At 43.3% G+C, this 27,016-nt stretch overlaps 1 protein-coding gene across 3 annotated transcripts in view; it reads left to right on the top strand.

Annotated features, from left to right (window-relative positions):
- The window catches only part of LOC102572691 (BEN domain-containing protein 5), a 1,452,508-nt gene that overhangs the window by 477,141 nt on the left and 948,351 nt on the right, over window positions 1–27,016 (top strand). The gene's annotated exons all lie outside the window — the stretch shown is intronic.

The raw sequence follows: 27,016 nt of genomic DNA, 5'->3' as shown, positions 1-27,016 counted from the left end.
TGCTGCACAGCTGGGGCATGGTGAAGGATGGAGCTGGAGGCTTGTCTGGGGGCTGTAGGAGGGCGGGAGGTGGGGCGTTTCCAACCTCTGTGCGCACCTCTAGGGGAGGCATGGGGGGATGAGGGCTTCCTGGATCTATGTGTGGGGCCAGGGAGGGCTGCCACTGCGTGCTCAGGGCCAGACGCTGTGCTAGGCTATTCCTGGCAGCTGCACTTGGGCTGGGCCGGGCTGGGTGGGGCTGGGCATGCAGTGGTGGCACTGGGAGAGAGACTATGCTGGGGTGGTTGGGGCTAGAATCACCGCCGTAGCCCCCTCCCAGCACTGCTGCCTGCCCTACCCCACCTGGCCCAAGTACAGCCTCTGGGAAGAGCCTGGCACAGCCTCTGGCCCCAAGCATGCAGCAGCCCACCCTCACCCTGCACACAGATCTGGGGGGCTGGGACAAGCCACCGGCTCTGTCCCATACCCTGCCCCGGCTGGGTAGTACCTGTCCCTGCCCCAGCCCTGCTCCTTCCCTCACCGTGGGATCCTCGATCTGTGCCCCCGTGCCCCTTCCTTTCCCCACGCCCTTACCCCCACACAGACTTAGCAGCCAGACACTGCTCTCCAAGCTGCCAGGCAGCACACCTGGCTGTATGCACGCTGCAGCTGTGCACGTGCACATGGCATTTATTGGTGACATTATTGGTCACATCAGCCAAAAAAAAAGCTGAGTGCTGATAATGTTGATTTTCCTTTTATCAGTGCAGGTACAATATGGATAGATGCATCAGTTCACCTCTAGAAACTGAGATAAGGGCAAAGTATAGACTGTCAAAAAGCCCAGAGCTGAATCTATTCAACCTTTGTAGGTTAGTCTAAGCTGCATAGGCTGAACTGATAAGCAAGTGAACAGATGTTTGCTTTTGATTCTGGAAATGCAGCTACATGTCTGCAGTGGCCAAGGCCAGAAGCCGGGGGACACTAGAGCATGCCTCCCAGGTAGACTGGTGCAGAGACCTTGGGCCAGGGCTAGCTTGCCCACCCTGCCAGGGGAGGGATTTGCTGCAGAGGTGCAAAACATCCTGGGATTCTGGGGGATTGTGAGTTAACTTGTATCTGGAAGGGTTCTGCGACACAAGTTAAATAAACTGATTTAACCTAAATCAGATCAGTCTGATGCTACATTCATCCAGATTTATCTTAAACCAGTTTCAGCCATGTTGAAAGCAGTTTATGTGCCCTGAACTTCTGTTGTGTTACAGATTTGAACTTGTTCTGATCACTTATTCTAGTTCGTGTAATTTGTGTCCCTGGCTAAGGAGTGGATTTTTCAAAGTACAATTAAATACAGGGATTAATTTTTAAGGCTCTTCATTTACTAATGAATGCAAAAGGAAATAAAAAATATAAAAAAATCAACTTGTACTCAATTTGACTAGCCTGCTGAGCAACAGTGGCTAATGGAGATGTGGCTAGCATCAGGTTAAGCAACCTTTGACTGGCCAATTGACTCACAAGGTAATCATATACAGATGGTTCAGCTGGAAACAGTTTTTGGCACAAGTTCAGAACAAAGCTTGAAGTCTGCCCTGTGAAGCCATCCCAAGTCACTAATTGCTCTGCCACTGTATCCCGCTGAGGCAATTATAATATAGAATACTTTAAAAGACCTACAGTATATAGATTTAAACATCCCAATGCAAGCCTTGCACCTAGTGCGTTCAGAGACCTGGATTTGTAAAGATACTTAGGCATCGCTCCACTCAGCATTTGAAGGGCTAAGTGACTTAGACAGTTAAGTCTATGGAAATTAGGTTCCTAAATGCTTGTCACTTCAAAATGGACATTAGTTTCCTTAGTCAGCTAAGTGGTACAACTCTGAGTGCAGCCCTACCTCAAAGGACTTCCCAGACCAAGTGCTTCACAGCAGCAAGGATCTGGTTCTCCGACTTGATGGAATAACTGTCTGTCACTCATGGGGTTGCTTAGGGAGCTCATTGTTGCCTTATTTCTTAAGCAAAACAAGTGTAAAACCTGAGCCACAGTGGAAGAAAGCGTTATCAAAAACTTTGTTTTTTAACATGTTAAGATTGTTTTAGTTTAAATCTCAGGCATAATCACAAAGAACATATGTCACAAATTATCTTGTTTTGAAGTGTTGTTTGGTTTATCTGAAACAATTCTAAAATAGAAGTATAGACATAAAACATTTCTAAAATAGTGCCAAACTACCATGGGAAAGGCTGTGCCTGAGACATTTCCAGCCCACCGAAAAGCAAGATGTAGTGGAATTCTTTCTTGTTTTTGAGCATCCAGTATCCAGGGATCTCAAAGCACTTTAAATACCACCAGAAGAGACTCTTCTCATCGAAGATGCCCAGCCAGCATATTCATATATTTCAAGCAACCAGAAGATTTGAGGTAGTTTATCTGAACCGAACATCCAAGCTTTGGGGGGTTCACTCATGGCTTGTCATTAATTCTTCATGTTTAATATTCACTTTGGTTTAAACGAACTGCTTTTAAAATGTGTATGTTCCTAACAACTTCTTAGACCTGGCTATAATGCAGCCAGGTAAGGACAAGTGTCATAGACTCCTAGATTACTAGGGTGAGAAGGGACCTCAGGAGGTCATCCAAGTCCAATCTGTTCAAGGAAGGATCATCCCCGACAAACCATCCCATTAAAGTGTTTATATAACCTGCTTTTAAAAATGTTCAGGGATGGAGATTGCATATCTCCTGTGGGCAACCTGTTCCAATTCTGAACCATGTTCAAAGTGAGAGAGGTCTTTTTTTATTATACAACCTAAATTTCCTCTGCTGCCATTTTAGACTACTGCTCCTTTGCCTTATCTTCTGTGGACATAGAGAAGACTAATTCTGTCCAGCATATAACTGACTGTCAGGTATTTGAAACCTTTTATCAAATCCCCCCTCGGTTTTGTCTTCTGCAGACTGAATAATCCTAGTTTATTCATCTTATATTCATAAATAATATTTCCCAGGCCTCTATTCATTATTGTCACTCTTTGCTGGACCCTAAGATTTAAATGTTAATTTATAAGAGCTAAGTTGCAGGTATATACACCCGATGATAAAACCATTTTTTTTTCTGATAAGTACCACAAATAAAAATTGACAGGCAGACAGTTTCTATAGTTACTGCAATTTTTAAACCAATAGGCATTGTAAAGTTCCTTACGTTGTCTTGACCACATTTTTTTTTCAAGTAGATATTTTTCAAATCCAAACTGAACTTGCTTTTTTGAGCCGCCTCTGACATTGGCAATATGAAACTGATCTAACGTGGATGCTTGCTGCACCATCAGGTTCCAAAGGTCCTTGCTCGGCGTCATGCCAGGCCATGGGCGGCCAGGTCTGGGGGTCACCCAGGGTCAGGAGAAGCAGCCAAAATTTGAGGAGAGCATACAGAGCCCAAGCATAGGGAATTCAAAAGACAGAAGACCTGTCTGGGGAACTGAATCAGAGACCCCAAGAGTTGGGTAGAGTGCTGTGTCAGGAGGCTGGCTGGGTCAGGTATCCAGGAAATCAAACCAGAGTTGGATCAAGGAGCCAAAGGGTCCAGCCAAATTTGGGGTCTGTGGGCAAGCTGGGTCGGGTATCTAGAGAATCCATCAGAGCCCCAGTAGAGGCACAAACCAGGGGTGCAGCAGCCTAGGTACAAATTTGAGCCTTGTTGCCTGGAGTCATTGTCTTCTTGGTCACAGCTTTATATTGGAAAGGGTTATGGGTCAACTGACCCACTCCGGTAGCAGGGAGCAGGTGTGTGTGTAGGCCCAGATGAACGATTCTGGTCACCTCTGTCTGCCCCAGTGCTCTGGTGAGGAGGTGGCAGACTGGGATAGTGGCTGCACTAGGTAGGCCAAGGCCCCAGATTCAAGATCGCAGCCTGACACTCGGCAGACTTTCAGAACAAGAGTTACTTGGGCAGTTCCTGGCCTGTAAGCTCAGAGCATCTAGCTTGGCAATGGTGCCAGTAATTAATTTATTTTTGCTGACTAGCAATTAATTGCAGATCCTCCTCGCTATGATACAATTCTTACAATTTCCCATCTAGAATATATAAATACTGTTGCAACATGATGGGAAAAGGAACTGGCAGCAGAACTGCACACATCTGTCAAATTTTTATCTTTACCTTGAATTATTTTTCTATTAACCTTTCTTTTAATCTACAAGCTTCTTGCTTGAGGCAAAAGAGTCTTTACTTTACAAAACCATCTGCCTGGTTTCAAGATTCTTATATCAATGGACAGACCTAGAATAAGGCACCATGTAGCGATAGGAGATTTGACAGGAGCTATGACAAATTGGAGATAAATTACATGAACATCAAGAATGTATCAGAGTGCTGAGTGATACACTAATTATACTTGTATGCTTTATGAGTGAGAAACGGTTAACTAGGAAGACAAAAAGGTACTTGGGCGATGCACTGAGAGCATTGCCTATTTCATCATATGTTTGGGAAGTATATGAGCTGTAAAAGAAATGATTTTACCAGTCTAAACCATATCTTTAAAACTTTCGTATGTACTTTAGGGCAAGCAGATGAATGGACAGTAAAAATAGGTGTTCTATTACTCAGTAATATCTATGTAATAAAGTAAGCGAAGTCTCATTTTTGTTACCATTATTTGTCATTCATTTCATACGTGGCATTTATAAAGAACGACTCTATTATGCAATGATAGCAACTGTATTTTAAATATACTGCAGAGGATTACATCCATCTCAGCTCTTTTTCAAGTTGGCTTATGGGATGGATGCTACCAGTTAAGTAAAAATATTAGTGATGTTTCCTCTGAACGCGTTGGCTTGTAAGCAGGACTCTTGGGTTTCAGTAAAACCTGTTAAGAAAGATAAGTAGCCACTAAAAATTCCTTGAACAGTACAACAGTTGTTATGCTTATGTATGTAAAATCCTAGGCCTGCTAATATTTTGCATTGTTTGATTGCTTGTGTTTCCCCTGCTGTCCATAGTTCTAGGCCTGGCTCTGGTCAAACTACCTTTTGGTTTTTCTTTTGTAGTTATTTGGTAACATTGATACGGTATGGTTTGAATTCTAGTCCATGCATAATGACATCTTGGTGCATGTGCACACTACAGACTCAGGTTCAATTGCTTTACATAGAAATGTCCACAAGGTCTGTGCATGCACATTGAGGGTATGTCTGCATTGCCTCAATGGCACTGCAAAGACCTACATTTGGATGGATGTCACTGGTGGTAGCGCTGATGACTAATCGTTTGGACTGTACTTGCAGCAAATTCTAGAGCAATACTGAAATCCTTGGGGAACCTCCAGGAGAAAGTAGAGTAGGTTTCAGTCCTATTAGAGACAAGTTTCCTCTTTTATCAGATACCATCTGAACCCTGCAAAAGGAGACTAGTATTAAAGGAGACCCACCCTCCCCTTTCCTTTAGTTGCTACTCCAATGTCATTATCTTCATAGTTGCATAGTAGCTAGGGTCAGGAGGGACCCGAACAGATCATCTAGCCTGACCCCCTGCCACAGGCAGGAATGAATGCTGGGTTCACAAGACCCCAGACACATGATCGTCCAACCTCCTCTTGAATTTGCCCAAGGTAGGGGCGAGGACCACTTCCCTGGGAAGTTGGTTCCAGATTTTGGCCACCCTAACTGTAAAATATTGCCTTCTGATCTCCAACCTAAACCTATTCTCCATCAGCTTATGACCATTGTTCCTTGTCACCCCAGGTGGTGCTGGGGAGAAAAGGGCTCTGCCTATTTGCTGTTGATCCCCCCGTTGAGCTTGTAGGCAGCCACCAGGTCCCCCCTCAGCCTCCTCTTGCTGAGGCTGAACAGGTTCAGGTCCCTCAGTCTCTCCTCATAGGGCCTGTCCTGCTGCCCTCTCACCAAGCAGGTGGCCCTCCTCTGAACCCTCTCCAGGTTGGCCACATCCCTTTTGAAGTGCGGCACTCAGTACTGGACACAGTACTCCAACTGTGGCCTGACCAATGTCGCATAGAGGAGAAGTATCACCTCTCTGGACCGGCTTGAGATGCACCTTTGGATGCATGACAAGGTATGGCTGGCCTTGCTGGCTGTGGTCTGGCCTTCAAAGGAGCAGATTTGACTTCTCAGTCAGGAAACCATATTTTTCCTTGAAGGATCCTTTTATTTCCCATTTGTTTGTTTTTTTTGGAAGAGGTATTTTTTGGGGGGGAGGGGGTATCTCATCGCTGCAGATATAATGGCCCTAGAGACTGTAGAGTTGGGGTACTCCTTCCAATGCTACTCCCTGCCTACCTATATCCCTATTACTATTGAGGGATTTTAGGAATAGCACAACCTACATTTCTGCAGGCAGGACTAAATGACATTAGATATCCCTTCCAACTCAATGATTTTATGGCTTCTCTCAGAAAAGCATGCTGCAACAAGTAAAGTCATTTGTAAATCTTGGAGCAGGGAAAGATGTGCCTTGAAGGTACAGGTGAAAAGTAGGGCTCCTTCTTCTTACTTTTTGATACTCAAGAAGAAAGGGGGCCGATGCCCAGTTCTAGCGCTGCGGAAATGGAATGCCTCCATTCACGAGTTCGAGTTCTGGATGGTAAGATTGGCATCTGCACTCTTCCATGGATTGACAGGTCTGGTATATTGTACTTAGCCATTACATTGTTCTTTCAAGGTACACTGGGCGGCCATATTTGGGTACCATTTCCCTATTTGGAATCACATGCGTTCTTACTACTTTTTGGTACTTAACATTATTAAAGAGACTTATTCCAATTAGAGAGCCTCTCCCTCATTTGCATTTCAACCTAGTGCTGATGGGGGTTGAGGGATGCATCAGGATGCTGCTAGCAAGATGTTCTACTTTCTACTTATCCATCAACAGCAATAACATGCAAGAGGAGGGTCAGAGGAATACAGCCACTCAGGGTGAAACCTCCACTTTATTTTCTGTTTTAAAAGAACAGACTGTCCATGGAGCCTCATCTAACATTTTTTGCTAAGGCCAATCCTGCTTGCACTGTAAACAATTGGCGAACCTGCCTGTCCTCTTTCTTAGAGCGTTGCTTGGGAAGTGCCAACCCCTTTTGATGTGCTTAGGCCGTATCCTTCTGTCTAGTTAGAGCTAACTCTTTCAAGGTGTCCTCTAAGTTACTGGTGGTTTATGCAGAATGGGCTAACAGGCTATATCACCACAGACTATGTCATGGGATTTCTACTTGCATTAAACTGTGTGATGAGTCTGTCCTGGCGGGTCTCCAGTCACTTTGCAGCCTCTAGACATTTTCAAAACTTAGGAACGTGTTGGCCAGCAGCATGGGCTTTCTTAACACTATTCCACAATACAGCCAACCAGGAACGGATACTGATTTTGGCAGAGATGTCTTCCAGACATTTAGACAGACTAACTGCCAGTCTCCTGTGAGACAGATAACAGCTTTTGAGTCACCAAAAGGACAGTATTTATGGCCAAGAAGAAATGGTACTTATGGTAGAGTCACTATGATTCTTGAATATGTTGTCCATATGTTTTCCACAACTCTCCCTCCTTCCTGCTCCTATGGATACTTTTATATCAGTAGTGGTGAAAGAACTGAGGGTCTGTTCTTTCAGACTTGATGTCCTTCTGGTGAGAGTCCTGAAGAAGCTCAAGGTTTAGGTGTGGCCTCAATGGAAACAGTTGGCCAAAACCACCTGAACCTGAGCTTATGCATCATGAGTGTAAAATATATATGGACACAGCACACCTGCAAGGTTAAGTAACTGCTTCTGGCATCCAAAATAGTTGTTAAAAAATGTTCTGCGTTTTTGTACGTTTTGTGTGTATGTGGAAAAATTAGAAAGACCTCACTGTAAAATAACCTTGCCCACTAATGCTTCTGATATAGCAATCTGACCAGCACTCTGTTTTTAACCAGAGGAAGCATACTTACTGGAAGTTATACAAAGTGTGAGAACAGCTCTATCAACTATTTTTACTATTGCTGTGCTTGCTTTTCTTCTTAAACCTGAAGAAGAATGTCTTGTATTTGAAAGCTTGTTTAACTCTACCCCAGCTATGCAGTTGGTCCAATAACAGATATCACCCAAAGAAATCCTTGCCTCTCACCTAATTCCTTGAGCATCACAGCTACAGCATTACTTTAACACTGTCCTTTCTTCAGAAATGCAGTATTGAGTAGAAAGAACCTGAACTCTATCACCAATCTCTTGCCTTTTTTTTTTTCTGTAAATCTATCGGATTTTATATACTGTTATGTATTACTAGTTTTGGTTGTGATGTCTCACCCGGGCACTCTTCAAAAATACACCCTGATTTTATTTGCAATTAGAGCTGTTGTCACTGTCCTTAAGTAATGCATTTTGAAATTTAAAGCAGACAGGGAAAACTAAGCCAATATGAGCGATCCCTCTGACACTCCTGCTTGGAGATCTAAAACGGTGGTATTTGTCGTTATTATTTCCACTGCTAAATGAATGTACGCAGCACAGTCATCACGTTCTAGATACAGGTTTCCAAAATTCTCGACATTGAGAATTCCTGACACCAACAGTTTATTTTCGGTCCAGCAAACACTTGGCAAATCATTTACACGTATAAATACTTTGACAAGGAGCCTCCAAATACGGGGCACATTTTTTTAAAGATCTGAGTGCTTGGCAGGCCGCTCCCATTAATTTTGGAGGAAAAGGCAGTGATGCCATTAGATGGAAAGGAAAGAAGTGCTGCTGCATTCAGAGTGGAATCTGTAGCATGTCATACAGTGTGCACTGGCAACTGCGGGCATCCTTCAGTAGCTTTCATAGGGCCTTGGATTTGGTCCATAGGAAGACTTGGAAGGTAGTTGTTCAGAGATGCGTAAAGTACTGCACAGATTGCAAAGGAGGCAAGCACAAGACTGGCTGCTGTCTGAATCTCCTGTTCACAGTATAAAGGGTCCAAACACCCAGAATCTTTGCAAAGGCTCAGCACTGGAGGTCAGAGGCAGAGCTAACTATTTTGGTACCCATGACAGAGCCAGGGGTGGCAGTGGATAGGGAGTGGGTTGTGCTGAGCTCAGGACAGATAGCAGGGTAGGGGAGGTGGGGAGCAACAGAGTCTTACCTACTATAGGAGAGGCTCACCCAGAAGTGTACCTGGCGGGGAGCTGAAGCTTTACTTGGTAGAACAGGGGCTGGAGTCCCCTCCTCCGTCTCGAACCCTGCCCCATGGGAGATTCTGCGGCTTGAGGGGGAAGTATGTGTGGCCAGCAGCTATGGGATTAACATGGCAGCTACCCACTGAACTACACCAGCTGACACTAAAAACCTTAATATGGCAAAAGAAGCAGCTGGGAGAGGGTTAACCCCATAGTTGCTTGGTTGCACAGGCAGCAGCAGCATCTCGCCTTGGAGAGGGGGGTTGATGGAGGAACTCCTGCCACTGCTGCCATTCCCTCTATTCCAGTGCCGCTCTTTACCCAGCACCCAGGACTCGTGCCCTGGTCGCCCACCCCTCATTACACTACTGCTTGAGGTCAACTTTGTTCCAAGCGCTTCTTTAGATTTGACTGATGCCTAACTGGAACGAAAGTTTCTCTTACACGGGAGCCAACACAAAGACGTTATCATCAGAACGTGAATAAGAGGTTAAAGACTAGAACCCAGCAATGTGTTTATAACAGGGGTAGTTTTATAAAAGATTAGGGAAAAAACACATTACAGCATCATAACGACTTAAATTCCATATTAGAGTGGATATATACATATTTGTAGCGCTATCCTGAGCGACGTTTCCACACACAATATAATGTTACTGTTACAATAGTTACTTTTAAGTCAGAAAGGAAAAGAATTAAACAATTGTTATGAAATTCTTTTTTTTCTTTAAAAGAACAATCTCAGCTGAATTGAACTGCAGCAGTGCTGCATTGCAAATACTGCCTTTGAAAAATGCTCATAACAACAGCCAGGCAGATATCTAACTGAACAAATGCCCATTCACGTTGTTGCCATTATAGTCCATCAGTATTTGCTTCTCGAGGCTGTTACATATTACATAGTGTATGTACAACTTGCATTCCTTTGTGGAACAGGAACTGCATAGGATGGTAACGTAGTTAAATGATTCATGCACGTAAGTACACATAAATACTGCTTATCTTGAGTTCCTACAACACTCCCACCAACCAAGCAGAAGAGATGCACGGAGCCATCCTTGTAGCCAGGTTAAAACCAAAGAAATACTTGTGACTTCTAATAAGGTAGGCAAAGTACATTCTGCCTCCACCAGTCTGCAAGCTAACCTGAAGTACCAAAGTATCAAAGGGTGTGGACACATGTACATTTGGGGCTGTTTCAGAAGGGCTGCTTCCATTTCTGAGTGGCTTGTGCTTGCTGTGCAGCAGCCCAAAATTAATGGGAGCGGCAGCTAGGTTTTAGTTACGTGTAAATGAGCAGTGAATATCACACATGTAGCAACATTGTTCCAACTTCATTCAGGGGTAAAGTTGGAGTGATTTTTGCTATGCTTATATCCTTCTCCCACCGTCACACACAGCAATCAGTACGTAACAGCTGCTTCTCTTTTTATAAACCTTCCCCTTTTGGAAGGTCCAAATGGCTCCAAATGCGTGCGTGTCCACACCCAAAGAATAGGCGTGCAAATAGCATTATTAGTGTCAGCTGAAATGCCGATGTGAGGAGCATTTATCTGTCCTACACACGTGAGTGACAAAGCGTACTTCCCATAAAATAACTTGCTGAGTGGAGCCTCTGTGGCTGCAGTTCCATTACAACTTCCATCATCATCATTACAGAGTTATATTCTTATAACCCTTGGTTCTTTTACTACTGCCAGCTCTCATAGTATTTTTTTTGTCCTCAAGGTGTCAAGCACGAAGGGGAGAAGGTCCGTGCTATTTGTGAATGCTGGGTGACTTCATGCAGAAACACTGTGTTACATCATTAGTGAGATATTCCTCTGGGAACTTGTCTCTTCAGCTATGAAACCTATGCACCACTCATGCAGTATATCACTTCCTATGCTGTCTAAAGTCAGACTTCCCTCTGAAGTACTTCTGAAAGTTAATCAGTGAGCAGACTAGCACATGCTGCTGGGCTTTGAAGCTACACCTAGCATGTGATTTGTCACATACTTAGTAATATTTTGCATGATTTTCATACCCATCCTATTAGGCTTCTTTGCTTAAGGACTTTACATTTCAGGGACATACTTGACAGGACCCAAGTATTGGGCATTCTTGAGGGTTTCACATCAGTGAAATGTCTTCTGGTGGCAGATGATAGGACAAGGAGGAATGGTCTCAAGTTGCAGCAAGGGAAATTTAAGTTAGAGATTAGGAAAAACTTTCTCATGAGGAGGGTAGTAAAACACTGGAACAGGCTACCCAGGGAGGCTGTGGAATCTCCATCCTTGGAGCTTTCTAAAAGTCAGCTAGACAAAGTTTTGGCTGGGATTATCTAATTAGGGCTGGCTCTGCTTTAAGCAGGGCGTTGGACTTGATGACCTCCTGAGGTCCCTTCCATCCCTAAGTTTCTATGCTTCTAAATATAAGGTGTCACTTGACAGTTCCGATTGACTAGAGGATTTAAAAGTAGGTTATACTACTTGTCTCTGTTGTAATGGCACTGTTGGGGGACTTTCCCAACTATTGGTGCCTATTTACATTACCTAGCCTGGAAGAAAATGGGACTGATGCTTAACATTCGGAAGACTGAGGTCCTCCATCAACAAATTCTTAATGAGCAGTCCCCAGCTCTGGTAATTCAGATTCACAGTGAAACTCTGCAGAAAGTTGAGTATTTTCTGTACCTCAAAAACCATTTCTCTCAGAAGGTGGACATTGATGAAGAAATCCAACATTGCCTCAAATTTGCAAGTGCAACCTTCAGATGCCTTAGGAAATTGGTGTTTGAAGATCGTGATCTCAGATCCTAAACAAAGCTCATGGTTTATTGAGCAGTTGTGATCCCCACCTTACTGTACAGAGCTGAGATGTGGACAATGTACAGGAGACACCTCAAGCCGCTGGAAAAGTACCATCAATGTTGCCTGAAGAAGGTCCTTTGAATCCGTTGGAAAGACAGATGTACCGATGTTAGTGTCCTCTCACACGCAAACACCGTGAGCATCAAAGTGATGATCATCTGGCATCAACTTCACTGGGCCAGCCACATCATGCAGATGTCCAACTCCAGATTCCCAAAAGAAGTTTTATCCTCCTATATCAGTCAAGAGGTATGTTCAAGAGAAAGGCAGAGAAAGTGCTTTAGGGACATCCTCAAGGCCAACTGGAAAAAAATGCAACATCAACATCATCTTGTGGGAGACTGTTGCCCAGGACTGCTCCAAACAGAGGAAGAGTCTGCTGCAAGGAGCTCAGTACTTCAAAACCTTACGACAGCAGTAGGAGACAAAAAAAGTGGGAGTGGCAGAAACAGCATGTTGTGGAATGACTCAAAAACCCAGAGCTACCCGCTTTGCACTGAAACATGCCCAAGCTGAAACAGAGTCTGTCAATTCCAGATGGGCTTCGTCAGCCATCTTTGGACCTGCAATCCCCTTCATCAGCCATCTTCAGACCCACAATCTGAAGATGATCACAGAAGACAATCATGCTCAACTGTGAGGGATTGCCAGTGATGACGTTGCCTAACTTGGATGCTGTTATTGCACTCTGTCTACTCATTGGGTTCTATTCTGCCAAACAGGTAGAAAGAGTTATGCTTTTGCTTTGTGCTGTTCATAACATCTGCTGCCCTGATGTGGGCAATGGATTTTATTATGATGTGGCAAATCAGTTTCTATGAATAGTAAAGTGCAAACCAATGTTTTAACAAAGAACTGTTAAAAGAGCTGGTCAGCCTGTTTTGACACCATGATTTTTTTTTTTAAACTAGCCCTTTTTTCAAAAATTAAATCTTTCATAGTGTTAACTTCACTTTTCAGAATGTTTTCACATCTTAACCATGGGAGACTAGTGCCACCTTAATCGGGGGGGGGACACGTGCCCCCCCCCAGCAACCAATCAGCAACTGGGGGGGTGTCCCCCACGGCTGATCGTGCTGACCAGGAAGTGGCTGCAGGGCTCCCGCTCTCTGGTCGGTGCTTGCGGCAGGGGCACCGGCACTCCCACCTGCCCCACCTTCCCATCACCTAAGTGCAGCCTGTTAGGGTGTGCACCAGCGTTCTCAGGGGGTGCATGTGCACACCCTATGCATCGCCACTGATCTTAACCAATCAATAAATACTCATCACATGCACACTTATCTGGATGTGTCCTCAGTGTTTTAATCAAATTTTAGTCCAAACCAAAACAACTTTAAAATCTACGTTATTCTTTCCTGTAAAGTTGAATTTAGACAAAATACTGAGACAGTCGTGTCTATTGTTATATCAACTGTCACAGAACTTTTTATGCTCATGGTCAAAACTAGAGTGAGTTGAAATCTGGAATTTCCATTTTGCAGGCAATGTCGATATTACAAAATAATGTTTGTCTTAATATGAACAACACCAATATTTAACAAAATTTCCTCCATTTTTTTTTTAATTGGAAAAAGAATCTCACCAGCTGCATTTACTGCCATATTCCATGATGGCATTTCACAAGCAGATTGTGCCCTTTACCACTGATACACAAAGAGCAGAGAGCTCAAATTCTTGCTCCGCATAACTTCACTTCAAATTTGACTTGCTGTTCTTCTGGTTAAGCTAATTTATTACTCAACTTCTTGAGTGAACTGCATGACAGTGATTCAGGAGCTGGGAGCTGGAGTTGTGTATTGATCAAAAACGGTAAAAGTAAATATTGAAGAGCTGCATTATTTATTACAAACCAACCAAGCTGTGTACTGACAGTAGTATGGATAATTTGGGAAAATTAGATTGAATCATTTAGGGACCCAATTGTTGTGAAAGGGCATAAAGGACAGAGTTAAGGCTTCATGAGCAAACCAAACACTGACCTCTGAGGCTTTACTACCCTCACTTAGAATTCTGTTATTACAGATGGATATTTTTCCTTTTTAAAGGAAAGTATGCACCTATGACACTAAGTATATAAGCTCTGAAATACCTCCTCCAGCCACACAACACAACTTCATATTTTTGGGATATTGACTCGGAGGGTCAGTAGGGGACCACCTCTGCTTGTAGAAGTAGTGATGACTTCCAGAGACTTAGTCACATGATGCATTTACAGTAATGTAACTTTTGTACGCCAAGATACAGTACACTAGGATCCAGGATGGACAAAAGTACAGCTATCCTCCCACAACTGCATGCAGTGGGTGACTACTGAAGATCGTTGCTGCAAAGCTTCATGGGAACTGGTAATAGCCGGTTTCTCTTGTGCACCTGGCCAATGTTCAGTTAAAGGCGAGACTGGATCTGATTTGTGCTCCTAACAATCACACCTCCTTCTATGCCACGTATGCATGGCAGGAGCCTCAGTTGTGGGACTGAGGATCAGATCCCAGTTGTGACTCATTGCTGGTGCAGGAGGAACCCAGGATTAGGATCCAAGGCTCCAAGGATCTCTCTTCACTTCTAAGTAGCAAGCCACGGGCCCAGTGCTCCCTTGCCTGGGAGCGCCTGGAGCTCCCCGGCTCAGGAATGCACTGGAGTCTTGAAGGTCTCCAGTAAAGTCCTGAGACTAGACATGGTTATACATTCAATTTAAGGCATGATGAGATTCATCATGATTTGTGTAATAACTTTGTGGCTTTCCCCCTGTTCTATCCTGCCATTCTTTGCTTGAACATGTGGCTGGGTTGCTAATTATTAAGATGTGATTAACAGGTTAATCGCACCTTAAGTGTAATGGCTGCCAGGGGGCCTTGGCAAACAGCGATCTAGGATAATTTACACCCAAGGAGCCTAATTCATAGATTGTAAGGGGGCTGGAAGGGACCTCTGAAGATCATCAGGTCCAGCCCCCTGCACCAGGCAGGAAAGACAGGTGGGATCAGGTGACCCCAGCAAGATGACTATCCAGTCTGCTCTTGAAGATTTCCAGGGTAGGCGATTGTACCACATCTGGACATCCTAACTTTTAAGGATAATTCTCTATCGGACTCAGAAAAGGGACATGTATAGGGGTTTATCATTTTTTTATACTGATGTAAAGGTGAATATACCAGTGCAAATATGTTGTATGTCTTCTCCCAAGAACCATTTCTGGGAGGCCATGGACCAGCAATTAGATCTAGTCCAGCCAGCTGTGGTATAGAAGTTTTGACTTGTCCATCAAACTTCTCATGGGTCTATGATCCAAAAGTGAAATAATGACATGAGGATCACTGAACATCCTTAATTATGTCAGAAGTTATCACATATAAGTGATGTGACGAGTAATCCTAGCTCCCTTCAATCCATACTAGTTTGTAGCTCCATGTGGATGTTCTTCCTTTTTCTAGCTGGGTCATGGTACTTAGCCTTCATGATATTCTTATACCTTCCTTTGCAATGGATTTTATTAATAGCATGCCACTGAATGAGCAGATGAGACTACCAGCTGTAAATCAGCATGTTTGTGCTGATTCTAATACAACTGAGAAATCAAATTATAGTTTTTAGCAAAGTCCAAATTTTAACAGTGCTTTGCTATATTTACAGCAATTGTTTACTCTCACTTGCTGTGTGTCTGTATGCATCCTGTTCTGGTGGGGTTTAATATTACTCTTAGCAACAGGAAGTGGACTTTTTTTTATTATTATTACAGCTGGTTGACTGAAGAAATGGATGTGCAAATAATTTATTGATGGGGAATGTTAAAATGTAATTGGCCAGCATTTGATCACTTATAGGAATTAGTGGGGAAAAATCTTATGCAAAACATTAAAAACCAGAAAATAATTTATTTGAAGAAAAATACAAAAATCTATCAGAAAATATATTTAGAATGCATGATTGGATCATTTCTTACAGACTAAAAATATATGCCCAGTTTTAGAGTGTCTGAAGAATTTCTTTAAACATTTTTCAGTATCCTATCTAAATATGATTTTACAGGTCACTAACTTATTTCCTTCAGAGTATTTTACATTGTTCAAGTCATTTCCCAGTATCATTCTCTTGGGAGCACATAAGAGATCAACAAATAATAGGAAGACTCGTTAGAACAAACGGTACTTGTTACGTGTCACATTGAGACCAGCCCAATCCGTAAGGGTGCATGAGCAGAGATAGAGGTAGTATAGACACCTGCAAACGAGTGGCTAGAATCTGCTGGAAGAGTTGAGTTCCTGCTCCTGGCAGTGAGCCTTTGGGTGTAAAGCTTGTTGAATACTTCCAAGGTAAATTTGGGCAAGGAGATCATGTTCCACAAATAAGATGAGGTGCATTCGCTAAATAAATTATACTCCGATGAAATGCCATATTTTCTTAAATACCAAATGTATCTTTTCCCCAAAAACTATCTGCTGGAGATCATAATATGCATTATATATGAGAAATATGGCAAGAACAGGTTCTGCTGCTTATAGGTGAAACCAAAAGTAAAATCTGCAGCAACCCCCTGGAAGCAGAACAGTGAGCAAGCTCAGCTCTTTAGCTGCTGCTACGCAGTTACTTACTACAAGGAAAGATCTTTTTTTCCTTCATTCTGCCTTTCAGCAACAAGGTCTGTATTATATTCTGGGGCATCTTATATGCAAGGAAATATGGTACAGAATGGGAAACAGACATGCAGTGGAAATGGGAAGCAACTAAAGATACTTTCAAAAAGAAAGTTTTAATCGATGTAACATTAGTGGGTACAGATATAGAGCACTGTCAAGCAGAATTTGTCAACTTAGAGTTACCATACCTCCAGGTTTTCCCAGACAGGTCCTCTTTTTTTGGCCCCTGTTCTTGTGTCCGGGAGGGATTTTGACATGGGAGCCAGTGTCCAGGTTTTTCTTGCTCTGCCTCCACTTTCCTGAGCACGAGCAGCTTGCATGCTTGGGGTTGGAAGCAGTGGGCAAGGTGATTGGCTGTCTGGAGTCACATGGGCCCTGGCAAGCCACTCCCAGGTAGATCCACTGTGTGTGTGTGTGTGTGTGTGTGTGTGTGTGTGTGTGTGTGTGTGTGTGTGTGCAAGTACATATGTGGGAGCTGCATGAGCTGCAGGGCTGGGGAGGCAAGGTGCTGTGGGTCCAGAGTACGGGGCACCAGCAGGGCTGTGGGGGGGCAGGGGCTTAGGAGTGAGGGGCAGAGGCAGGGCATGGGTTTATTACTGCCCCACCCCAATCATATGCCCTTTCCCCCTCTCCTTCCCCCTCATAGATGTCCTCTTTTTTTATCCTGGAAATATGGTAACCCTATGTCAACTGAAATAACTGGCAATGAACAAAAAGGGATAGGGTGGAAGGAAATAAGAATTGGCACACTCGTGAAATCACTAGGTCTATACTATCCAGTCATTTCCAGCAACAGCACCAACAGTATTCCTGCTCTCTCTATGATAGATTGTGTTAAGTTTCAAATCAGGTGATACAGAAATGGATGAATTTGTAAAGTCACAAAACCTGCATTTTTAAATTAAATCAACAGCCACTACCTAATATTGAAAGGATCTGAAAAAAAATCAGATTTGTAGTTTACCATCTAGAATCAAACAGAGGAAGCGCTTTATAGTCTGCAGCGGCTTTCATGTCTGTTTCCCTCCCCAGAGTATATATTAAAGAACGGTGACGGGTGCATAATTTTACACCACTGGCAAAATCTGACCTGACCCTATCAACTCTCCAGGGATACTCTTTTTGCTTTAAGCACTAGCTTCTTCCTTGATGATAAAGCCCTTCTGTAAGGCCTTATATATGAATGTACTAGTTTCTTTTCTATACTAGGGGACAGTTACTACGATCTGTGATTAAACGTGAATGGTGATACTGCGCGTACTTTAGAAATGTATGTAAATAGCTAGATGAGATAAATGAGTGACGTGGAATATGAGAAACAAATTAATTTGCATGTAAACAGAATGACCTCCATAGACCATCATATCTGTAATAAAGAATGTCACCAATTTAGGCCAAGTCAGTGATGCATCTAATATCTTTGAATACAGGATCAAAGTATGCATATTAAGGAAGCAGCTTTCTACCTGCAAAATGTTTTCTTCCGTCCATACTTGCCACAATGAGGTCAGGTAATTCAGAATTTTAACCTGTCTAATGACCCCAGGAGTGGACGTATGCTATTAAGAACAGAGATTCCATTACATACTAGAGGTTTAATCTGGGGAATGCCTTTATCTTCCTGACAGAAGTGAAATACATCAGCAGGCTTTCTGATTAAAGACTAACCCAGTTCCCAGTGACTCTAAAATTTACTAGAGAAAGTACAAATAGCTGTCAGCTCTCAACTAATTAAACTATTAGGATTAACCTTAAGTGCACAGTTGTTCAAGCTTTGAGTGAATGAAAGAACAGAAGGCATAAAATGGATGTTTGACTGGTGTGGGGTTTTGGATACAAATCTGAATTTAGGTTAAAGAAATCAGACTTTGCGGTAGAGGTGATTGTTTCATGAGGCCAACAAGATTTTTGCCCAAAAAAATTATTTAACTGCAAGTTTTGGGGCACAAATGCTCTTCATCGGGGATCGGAAAAAAGATTGTAAAAGTCCTCCTGGGTAGAAATGAAAGTTCATATTTCACAGGATTTCACAGAGGAGTCAATAGATGGAAAACTCCTCTGGGCAGGCAGCTCTTACCTGGTAGGGTGTCTCGCAGCTGTCTGGTGAGGCTCTGTGATGATGCAAGTTACCTTCAATAAAGGCAGGAGCAGGATCTCAGGTTTCAGGTGGACAAAATTGCTTCCTCTTTGGGAAATTATGAAGATTTAATTTAAAAAACCAGCAACAAAATCAGCTAAAGTTCGATATCGAACACATGGAAGATATATGATTTGTCAGAATTGTTACCTGCACAACCTTTATTTGGAGCCCTTTGTGCATTTATGCATTATGATAGTTTTCTATTATGCAGTCATGCTTTCTTTTCCCCCGGGAGTTTAAACATTAAGGAATTCTAAATTGGCCAAATAGAATGAGATTCGTGTGGGAGAGACAAAGAAACATCCCTGAAACAAGGATGACCTCTGTGCCAAAGCTGAACTCTGCTCCAAAGTAGGGGGCACTAGGACTTCTCAAAGGGGAAGGGTCACCCGAATTTTTGACATGGTCAAAAAAATGTATTTTTCACTTCTAAAAAACCCATTTCAGTCAAAATGGCCCAATAGTTTTATTTTTGTGATTTGGTTCTTTTATTTATTTATTTATTTATTTTGAAGTCTTAGACATTCAGCCAGCATGGAAAAAAACAGCCTGAAGTTTGGGAAAATTACAAGCAAAGTGAAGACAAATTCTTATAATAGGAGGAGTTGGTATAGATTGGCGTAGCTTGCTGAAGTCAGTAAAATAGCATCACTTTAGATCAGCTGAGATCTGGGCATTGTACTTTATGTGTAGATGGCACTATACCATATAGACTATAGCTAAACATAAAGCTTGCTATCTGCAGAAAAGCAAGATTTTTGCCTTTAAGAACTGAAATGTTTCTAGTACCTATTCCCTTCCTAAAATCACCATGGTTGTCTTGTAACATAAATCATTCCTACCTGATGTTACGGATAAATCGTTACGTATCAAATGAAGACTATCCAGACCATATGAAACTCTGACAGACTAAGCTCTTACTTCCACACAAATGTATCTAGAAATAAAATATGTGAAAATGGAAATGCTAAATGAATGCTTCTAACTAGGATGCTCTTCAAAGTTTTCCTTTAAGCATGAGCGAGCCTTTGAATTCAGTATACTAACTGGATTCTCTATGATATGCCCAGATGCATGTGGCACATTTGTAATTGGCTAATAACTTATTAGAGCCTGCAACGTGCTTGGGGAAAACTGGCAGTCATTTATTGTTGGTCTGAAGGGCACTATAAAACAAGTAAAAAATTTAAGTTATTTCTAGAAAGATGGGCAATTGAACTTCGCTTTAAACTATTGTATTAGTACCACAATGGAACAATCAGTCAGTCAGACAGATGTATTAACCAAGTGAGCCATAAATTCCACAAAATCTTGCAATTGTGCCTTTTCGCTTTTTGCCTATTATAGCGTGCTTGAAAGTTGCTGTACTTCCAGCAGTCTCCACAGACATGCTGAAGTCCTGTCTCCTCAACTTTGACCTTTTGAGATGGACTTTTTTTTCCCCATGGGCACAGCTTTACTTGCCAAGCCAATGAAACATGCTGCAAGCACAGCAACAGCTGTTAATTCCTGTTGGCACTACCCATTCTTCCCAACCACTCTCCAACATAATACTTAAATATTTTGCTTTACATATGTGTGAAGAATTGGGCCTCAGATCCATGTTCAGAAAAAAGCAATTTTTTCTCAACCAACACTTGATTCTGTATTATCCTCACGCACTCTTTCTGGTCTGCTCTTCACTGTTTTGAAGCCAACTGCATTTGATTCTTGAACACAATGGACTTGGTATGCACCTAGATGGTTGAGTATGATAGTGCTGCATCATTTAGCACCTGGCTCCCGGCCTGGAGTTACGATGCCTAGGAGCAGCAGACACCTCAGCATGGGATCCACAACAGCCAGCTTGCTTAGCAGGGAGCCATAAACCACTATCCTAAGGATGATGGGGTGTCTTAATTCCTGGTCCTCTTCAGGACCTAGGCACTACTCCCCAGCTTGGGGTTCCCAGCCCTGAACCCTCTCCTGGAGTTAGGTGCCATCACCTTTTCTTTCTAGCCCTGTTACTGAAGCACTCACCTGGAAGTGTGGAAATATGGTTTTGCTCGCTGTTCCAAGCAGCATTTCAGTATTTTATCCAGTGACCATTTAATGTAAAACACAGATTTCTCCACCTCTAGGAAGGGTCCTTTAATCATTCGACTAGGGCAGTCCTGCTTCCTCAGTCTCTAGTCCAATGAATATTTAATATTTCATGCCAAGCAGTGCAATTTCAATGGAAGAAATGGAGAAGATCCCCTTTTCTTCACTTCCATGGTTCTCTTATAGCCTACTTTCTAGGCTACTCCTTGAGTGACTGTAGGTTCTAGTCTCCTCAGGCAGAGAGAGGATTTACAGCATGGTCTCTCACATCCCAGGTGAGTGTTTTATCCACTAGGGATTGGATTAAGGAAGCACCCCCACCTTTTCCTCCTTGCTGTATTTTGTGAAAAAGTGCTGACTGAGTTGCCTGAGTCCAGGAGAGAACTTGTGGTCAAGAATGCTGAGTGGGGGCAGGGGACACCTCTGTGCAGACCAGACGTGGGTGCTAAATCCTGAGTGGGAATTGGCTTTATTTCTCTGCATTTCCTACTGCCTAGCTTAGGTGGTTCTTCACTCAACTTGCAGGCTTTTGTAGATCCCTACCCCGCATGCATTGTGTTAGGATCCTGTGTGCCTAGTTTGGGGCTGTGGTTTCCTCCAAGCCTTCCGGCACCTACAATTTAGGTGCTATGATGCAAAGTTGGTGTACCTTAACTCCTGTTGTGGTCAAACCCTAGATTTCTAATGGAGATCTTCTTGCTTAAAAGAAGAGTCATCTTCAGCTGTGTTCTGGAACAGAGATACATATCATAGTGTAACTTCTTTCTGTCATGCAGTAGGTATATGGTTAGAATACATGTTGTAACAGGGGTCCCAGCCCCTGATACTGAGAATCAGACCAGGCAGCTAATTAAGCAATGGCTGCTGGAAAGGGTAGAGCACAGCCTGCAGGGGACGGCTAGCAGATATAGGATCATAGAAACCCCCTGTACCTAGTTTTAAAAGGTAGGGTAGTGAGGTGCAGGCTGCAGGGGTAGACCACGGGCTGCACAGCAGCAAAGCTGGAGATGGAGGATTAGTAGTATCTGGGCCCCTTTGCAAGGCAAGAGAGGGTCCAGTGTCAAGAAGGTGGAGTTGTTAGGGGGAATGTAAGGGAGGGGAGCGTGGCCCAGGCTGTGCTAGCAGAAGGAGCCCCTTGCATGGAGCTAAGGAGGCTATAGGAACTGTGAGTAGGCCTAGGAGGGCAAGAACTGGGAGAAGCCATTGGAACTGAGTGGGAGCCTGAGGAAAGCTTGGGGAAAGGCACCCCAGCTGCAGTTGATTGTCTTTGGGTTTTGATTATTGCTTGTGTTTGGACTGCAAGGCTTAGGAGAGGCTGAAAGGGAGGAAAGGAAGCTACAGTGGGTACCACGGAGGCATCTTTCATGTTGAGTCCCAGATTTAAGGGCCCGGTATTGCAGATTTAGGGGCCAAATAATCTGTGGAGGGCCTGAGAGCCCATCAGGAGGGAGTTGGCCAGGCCTGGGGACTCTGTATGGGACATCCCACATCCAGAGAGGAGAGAGAGAGATCTCAGCAGCCTCAAACAAGTTCCAGACTGGCATCCTGACTATTTCAAGGCAAGTCGCCCACACCAATCATTTATAACATCAAGGCATGGCAGGTGAGGTGTGAAAGTTTCATAGATGTCAGGGAGCTGGAAGGGACCTTCCAGATCATCAGGTCCAGCCTCCCTGCACTTGAGCAGGAAAGACCGCTGGGGTCAGATGACCCCAGCAAGGTGGGTATCGAGACGGATTCTGAAGATCGTCAGGGTGGGTGTGTTGGGTGCCAGAAAGGCAAGCAGGCTGGGCCAGGCCACCAGTAGGGGACTGACTGCCTGAGACTCAAGGCATGCTACAGCATAAGCAGATTCCTATGCAGTAATACACTAGTAATGGCTTGATAACTTATTAGAGTCTTGCTCCAGTTGAGGCACTGGGGAAGGTCTGCAGCCAATTAGTTCTAAGAGGACTGTGGAACAAAGTTAAAACTCTAAATTACTGCTGGAAAAGGTGGGCTGATAAACTTTAGTCTAAACTGGTGTATTAGCACTACAATGGAACTATCAGCCCCATATAAAACATTAGTATGACAAATTAGTGCTTTGATCATGCTAGATATAACTATATTCATTTGTTTAATTAAACAATCTAGGCTTCTCTTGGTGTGGGTCATTTAAAAAAATGTTAAAAATAAAATTAAACACATAATTAAGCTGACAAGAGATAAAGACCCTTGTGCAGCAAGTTGAAGGCAGTTAATTTATAAGGACCTGGGTCCCTGAAGGCTGTGTAGTTTATTAAAGTTACTGAGGCAGAGATGTGATAAAATATTTTATGTAGTTCTTTAAAGGCTAAATTGCTCTGACACTTTTAAAGTCCATGAGATGCAGTCAATTAGGATGCCTTGTTATCATATCCCCCTCCCCCCCTTCCATAGAGTAAGCTAAACCCAAATCCATGGCTGTGTTGATAACTTCTAGTTTCCCTGGTAATCTCCTTCAAAAGTTTTTTTCTCTGATAGGTTTGCTGCCTGAGTTTGTTGCCCACTCTGGTTGTGGTAATGCTCATCTAAAACATTTTTTCTCTTGCAAAGTCCCAGGGCAAAAAGCGGACAAGTCTTAAATGGGAGATCCTGAGCCGGGAACCCAATGAGGTGTAATAACAGGTGCGAAGGGGTTAACAGGTTCCTCCCTATCCTGATCTGTGTGGAGTGAAGATGGATCAAGGACTAGGGTGCTATAAAGGAGACTGTGATAGGGCAAGGATGTGTCTCTTGTCAGATGCCTGAAGCCAGAAAGGCCTCAGATGATGGTTACCCAGCAGTTTGGGTTAACGCTCTCTATTTGAGGATGTGTTGTGGAAATAAAGCAAGACATGATGAGAGGCTTGTGAAGAACATTTTAGGTGAGAAATTATTTTATCTTCCCCAACTGATAAGCCTGCACACCAGTTTATGGCCCCCTTTATCACCAACATTGTAAATCCATATTAAAAGGGATTTGCATGGCTGAAATGGTAGCTTTTCATGTCCTGGAGTAAGTCAACGCATCAGCTGTATCTCTGATGTACTTGGAAGTATGTGGACTGATGGATTTATTTTTTCTCTCTGTCCTTTCCATGAAAATACTTCCAAGTTCTTCTGCTGCAGCTCTTTAGGGATTGTACATCTGGTCCATCCTTGATGCTTTATCAAGATCACAGCAGCAGCTACTAAGGTGCCACTGGAGTTGAGAGTCCACAGCATTTCCGTGATATAACGCTGAGTTTCCAAATCTCGTGGAAGTAATAAGTGGAGGAGGTGAGGCAGTATATAGGAAAAGAGGGAAGGGGAGAAAGAGAAACTAAACCACCAAAAGATAAAAAAAGCTTGCAACTAAAAAATTGTTCTGTTACATACACAAAATTAGAGACCGAGAGAGAACGTATTTCCTAAGAGAGCAAGTTATACACTGACAACATTCCCAGCTATTTCACTCCCTGCATCTCTCAACCCAAGAAAGTATTTTTTGTACCAAAAAAAGGACTACCTAAGGAACTCCAAATCCCACTTTCTAAAGCAGTGGTTTAGTCTAAAAAGATTGACTTAACCTTTTTAGACTCAAGCCACCCCTTGGAAAATGCCAGCTCTTAGATTTCATTCCTTTCTTAACTGCACAAATATAATAGATCTGTTCTTCTGTTGCAAAGTACTCGGAAAGACCACAACAGGTCAGAATGTTTTTGGTGCTGAGTTTCTATTTGTAATCTCTTGGTTTATCTTGTGACTCACACGTGGCTGTTTTCACACCTAACAGTGCTAATATTATGCAGCACTCCCAAAAGGCTCTCATGACACTCCGGGGTGCAGCATCACCCTTGTTGAGAATCCCTCTTCTAAAGAAAAAGAGGTGCTATGTAACTAGGTTTAAGTGAGTGAATGGTGATTCATCTCATTGAGAGATGGGGCCAGGCTTCCATTCTGTATTTATACAAGCAACTTAAAACATCCCAAAGCCTATTACATGATTGAATACGAGATAAGGATGGCTCTTGAACAACTCTCTGGATCTTATAATAGGAGATAGTGGTCAACCAGGGGATGCTCTAAAAAGAGTCACTGAATTAAGAGATCTATCTATAAATGTGAACGCTATTGCTAATCATGTTGGCTTGTTCTCTCGTCTCTGTTGGTAAGGATAGGAAAGGCCAAAGCCTTGTTGAAAGGGTGTACCTGGACTTCTCGATTTCAGATGGGTGCATAGTTGACCTCACAGACTTGTGTTTTATCTATGATGAATATGCCAGAGCAATATATTTATTTATGCTGCAAGGGATGCTGTTGTGTATGAAGTCTTTATATCTTTTAGGGCAATCCAAAATACATAGGCTTCTTTGATGCTAGCAAATTATAGCAAGGATACACCTTTCCTTAACCAATGTTTTGGAAATATCCTGAAGTTAATTCCCAACATTCCCCAAAGTATTGGGAATGTTGGGAATTAATTTCAGGATATTTCCAATACTTTTGGGAATGTTGGTGACCACAGTCAGCAGCTGTGATTCATTACTGTGGGTTTAGATTGCATGTGAGAGTAAGAAGTACACGTGCAAATACAAAATGGGAGAATAAGTCCCATTTCTCCACCAAAATTCCAGGTCTGTGTGTGCTGGGGACCAAGGAAGGTCTCTCTGCTTGGTGCATCTTATACACATAAATGAGTTTAGAGGGGAGAAAGCTTCATCCCAAAATGTGCCAGTCAGTGCAATTATGATGGGACAGCATTGGGTAAATATTTGGCTGTTGAATCAGGGCCAGAAACAGACTAGTTCTCTGGAGCACTGGGAAACGGGTCTCTCTGGGCACATCTACACGAGACACTTAACTGTATGGTCAAGTTAATTACTGCATAGTAAACATCACCGTCAACATCAGCCCATGGGCTAGCACCCTGGGGGAGTCTAGAGCTCTCCCTGGCGGCTGCAGGGGGCTGGTGCGGGGCCAGAGGGGGTGGGAACAGACTGCAGCCAGGAGCAGCAAATCTGCTTCTGAATCCCCGCATGTGTAAACGCCTGTGTGGGATGTACTCTAGAGTAAACCCACCCTGCAGCACTTGCATATGACAAACCCTCTCTGAACCATAATCTTTTCTCCCTGGGTTTCTACCAGATTGGCATAACTCTGTTATTCTCCTTATTCTGGGCTAGATGTTAGAACACAGTCTTCTTCTGTGGTAGCTCTTGTCTATAGAAAAGAGAAGAATGACATAAATGAGAGAGCCAGGAATACTGTTCAGACAATTGAACCAAGCGAGCTGGAATATTATGGTTCTTCTAACATAACATTTCAAGGAACAGTCTGTATGCTCAGTGATGCTCATAACCTCTGCTACCTTTTAAGGTCAACATCTAATCTGCACTGCCAAGTATTTTGTTATAGGAAAGTGGAGGAAAGTGGATCCGGCAAACTACAGGCCCATCAGTCTGACCTCTATCCTGGGCAGCGTCTTAGAAAAGATTATTAAAGAGGCCATTCTTAACAGAGTGGCTGATGGCAACATCCTGAGGGATAGCCAGCATGGGTTTGTTGTGGGTAGGTCTTGCTTGACCAATCTTATTTCCTTTTATGACCAGGTGACCTATCACCTGGACAAGGGAGAGGAGATTGAAGTCATATATCTTGACTTTAAAAAAGCCTTTGATCTGGTATCCCATGATCACCTCTTGGCAAAACTGGCCAACTACGGCATTGGGTCCACCATGATCTGCTGGCTGGGGAATTGGCTCTGTGGTTGGACCAAGAGGGCGGTGGTTCATGGAAGTCAATCATCATGGCGCCCTGTGACCAGTGGGGTCCCCCAAGGCTCTGTCCTTGGACCTGTATTGCTCAACGTCTTCATTAATGATGTGGACATTGGTGTCAGAAGCGAACTGGCCAAGTTCGCCGATTACACCAAACTTTGGGGCAAAGCATCCACACCTGAAGACAGGAGAGTGATCCAGGCTGACCTTGACAGGCTCATGAAGTGGGTGGACAAGAACCTGATAGTGTTTAACACTGAAAAATGCAAGGTTCTTCACCTTGGGAGAAAAAACCTGCAGTATTCTTATAGGCTCGGCAGTGCTACACTGGCTAGCACTACCGATGAAAGGGACTTGGGGGTCATGATTGACTACAAAATGAACGTGAGCCTTCAATGTGATGCTGCAGCTAGTAAAA

This window comes from Alligator mississippiensis, chromosome 5 (genome assembly GCF_030867095.1).
Source record: "Alligator mississippiensis isolate rAllMis1 chromosome 5, rAllMis1, whole genome shotgun sequence".
In the NCBI taxonomy this organism is placed as follows: Eukaryota; Metazoa; Chordata; order Crocodylia; family Alligatoridae; genus Alligator; species Alligator mississippiensis.
The sequence above is the reverse complement of the archived record's forward strand: the minus strand, read 5'-3'. Positions and strand labels throughout refer to the sequence as shown.